Source organism: Penaeus monodon, chromosome 21, assembly GCF_015228065.2.
Source record: "Penaeus monodon isolate SGIC_2016 chromosome 21, NSTDA_Pmon_1, whole genome shotgun sequence".
NCBI classification, from domain to species: Eukaryota; Metazoa; Arthropoda; class Malacostraca; order Decapoda; family Penaeidae; genus Penaeus; species Penaeus monodon.
In genome coordinates, this window is record NC_051406.1 from 3,105,361 (window position 1) to 3,108,882 (window position 3,522).

The following is a 3,522-nucleotide window of genomic DNA, read 5'->3' on the forward strand; positions in this document are numbered from 1 at the left end:
TTTAAAACATTTTATTTTTAAAAGAACCCCGTATGGTCTTTTTAAAAGAGTATGTTTCCCCTTTTTTAAATTGAGAAAAACTTCAAATAATAATTTAAAAAAAAAATCATTAAACCCATGCTATTTCCCAGATTTTATCTTTTACTTTAAAAAAAATTTATTAAATTCACTTTCACGTTTCTAAAAACAGGACACTTTCCCGACCCCTTTTGGCCAACGTTTTCTAGTAAGGATATCTAGTTTCCTTTTTGGGCTATTTTTGTATACCTAGTTGGCCTGTCTTTTTTTTGGAACCAAATTTACAATACTTTTATAACTTTCCCAGGTTTAAAACTAAACCAAATTTTAATACGGCTTTTTCCCGAAAACCCTTGCCATAAACATTTATTTGGTATTTACTTACTTGGGGTGTATGTGAAAGGGAAGGATGATAAAGAGAAATCGAGAAATGAGAAAGAATTTCTAAAAACTGGCTAATGATACATTTAGCCATATCACAACTCCAACTTGAAGCTATTCAATGTTGTATTTATACCTTTTAACTACCAAGTGTTGTGAGAGAGAGAAAAAATCTATGGGAAATTATATACCTCAAAATATTAACATTCTTCAAAACAATAACACTGCAGCACTAGAACATGCTGATATAACAGTGTCTTGTATATACTACTTTATACAGGAGAAAAAGAAAAGAAAAGAAAGAGCTGTCATAACTTCTTGTGCTTGTCAGCATATCATAACTCAAAACTTAGAAAAAAGAAGAAAAAAAAAGGTTTTAAAAACACAATGATGGACGTGAAGCCAATTTCTGAAATCAACTTCATTTAGTTGTACTCCCCATATGATCATCAATTCCTAGTATATGCTGTGCTGTGCAAAGGTGATCCCTGTAGCCAAAGCTTACAGGTAAGTGATATGAGCCACAGTCAATGCTTTTGTTTTTTTATTTTTCCTTGTGATAGCTTGAGAATAAATTCCCTCTTCTATCTTTAAAGATATGTTGCTGAAATGTGTTAATATTTCCCCAAACCATTAAGCTAATTTATATTCATTCCTCTTCTCCCAGATGAAAATTTTGAGGATGAGCATCTGAAACAAGACAAGAAAAAGAAGTGAAGACTCAAAATAACAGTAAATGAGTATAAACAGTATGCCTAAAAACAGCTTTGTATGTTAGGATGTGACATGTACAATACCATGACTTACAGAATACACATGACAATATGTATATAGATTTATATATAACAGCATCTTAACAATACAAGCCTCGAAGTTCAAACATTATCCTTACCATTATGATTCTTACAGTAATGAGCAGACAAACAGGTTGGCAATTTACTCATAGAGCTTGAGAAGTTGGTGTGGAATTCCGGGAAATTTTTCAAGCATGACTTGAGGTTTTGTCGGGCTGTGGCAAGATGGTGGTTCTGAAAAGGGGGGAGAGAAAAAGGTGGTGACCACATTGATTAAATCCTTGTTATCTTCAAAGATCATGATCAATGTTTCTCTTCATTCTGTTGGATATATACATTACTAAATAATGAGTAAACATGCATTTTTCCTCGATATACGGTATAAACAGGTGGTAAAATAAATGATACAAACGGAGAAGTTATAGAAAGGACAGTGATATAAAAAAAAATAAAAACTGAAGACAGAAACAATAGCTCTTTCTTATCCCAAAAAAAATTGTAAATAAAAAGAAAAAAAAACCTGAAGGATAGGTTCCTGGGCGGGCCAAACCACTGCCTGGCCAATGCAGATGCCCGTTTTCTTGAAGCTGGAATGCTAAAAACATCTGCAGCCTGACCGCTTTCTTGGCACCTCAATAGCCTTTTCTGGCAAATTTTATCTGAAAAAGAAAAAAAGAAAAAAATTTACTATCCATCATTAAAAGGGACAATTTTTTTCATATCTAATTTTAAAATTAAAGCATTAAAAAAAGGGAAAAAAGCAATGCAAACTACCTGGGGGAACGCATACATAGCCCCCCCGGGCAAATTACAAATCATTCCGGGACTGAGTTGAACGTTTCTGCGACCATCTTCCCCCCCGGGTGCCAGAGAACTCAGAAAAGCCTTTCTTTTTTCCCCCATGAAAGACTCGTAAGATGGCTCTCCTTCCCTCGGAGGGTTAACAACGCACTCCATACAGCCTGTGAGGATAATAGTTTTTAAATAACTCTGGATAAAGCCATAGCTGGGGTATAGCATGGAAAATAAACAAATTATGCTTTAGAATGGATAATCTTTATTAAAATGAAAAGAAACTTATGATGGAATTCATAGATTTAGCTTGTTATGAAAAAAAATTAAAAGAAAAGGGACATAGGTATATCAGGAAAACAAAGACTTTAAAATTAAAATAATTCATGACCTGAAACACACGCAAAAAAATTTTTTTAGTCCACCTAAAACCAGAAGAAAAAAAAATACCACACCACAATGGTGCTTCAGGCCAAAAATATAAAACTCTAAATTCCCAAGTATCCTCCCTGGCCAAATTGTGGGCAGAGCTTGGGCCCCGGTTTTCTTAGGCAGGGCCTTCACAGCGGTCCAAATTGTGTTTTCTGCATAACCCCCTCAACCCACACCACCCATGTTCCTGGAATTTGGGAAAGGGATTAATCCTGAAAGGGTACTTCTTTTAAAGAGTTCCCCAACTCACAAAAAACACACGAGAGACTCATTTTTAAAAATTTCATACATAAATTGCCATTTTTGTTGAGCAACTCACCTTTGACTGCAAAGACGAAATTTCCCTTTTTTATTGTAGGCTCCCCCATCTCCATCAACCCTTCTTGAATGGTGTTTTTGTTCCCTTTTGCTACACTTTATCCTGATACCCTGAAAGGATACATAACTTTTTAATGGACTCTTGTACTGAAAAAACTGGGGTTTTTTCCTTTTTCCTTGTAAATGACAATGATTAACAAAAATAATTTTTTCCTTTATATTTTGTACCTCTCACAAACGGGAAAGAGTTCCTCTCGGGAAAATTTTGATATTCCTTCAATGTTTTCTCTTGTAACCTTTACCTTCGAAAACAAATATGCATTCCTAATATTTCTAATTAATCAAAAAAAGTCCCTAGCCCCTCATATAAATAAAGGGCATAGTTTTACAAAAGAAAAAGAAGCTTTGTACAACCCGAATATCCCTTTCTTTAAAAAACGAAATAAACAAAAACCTAGATAAAATGAAAAATAAAACCCTACCAACGCCCGCGTTAAAACTGCCCTTTGGGGGGTTTGCCGGGTTGATCACAAAAAGGGCCTTGGGTGCACCCACTCTTGGCCTTTTCATAGGCACTTTTTCAGTTCATCCAAGTCCGGGCCCATTTTTAGACCCGTCAAGGTGAGCCAATCTGTGAGGCAATTTTCAAAACGCATAAATGTTCACCTTAATTTTCCCCAAATTTTAGCTTCTCTTTTTAAAAGGGGTATGAATGTTTTTTTCCCAAAAATCCCATCATATTTTTATCAGTAAGGGGGGGAAAAAGGAGGTCAAAAACGAGGAGGGG

General features: G+C 35.0%; 1 long non-coding RNA gene across 1 annotated transcript; it reads right to left on the minus strand.

Moving 5' to 3' along the window:
- Positions 1 to 925: 925 nt before the first annotated feature.
- On the minus strand, positions 926 to 1,339 carry LOC119586110. The gene is made up of 2 exons (XR_005229931.1): positions 1,292 to 1,339; positions 926 to 1,089 (listed from the first exon to the last, which is right to left on the minus strand). It is a non-coding gene; the product is annotated as an uncharacterized LOC119586110 (long non-coding RNA).
- Between the last annotated feature and the right edge of the window lie 2,183 nt (positions 1,340 to 3,522).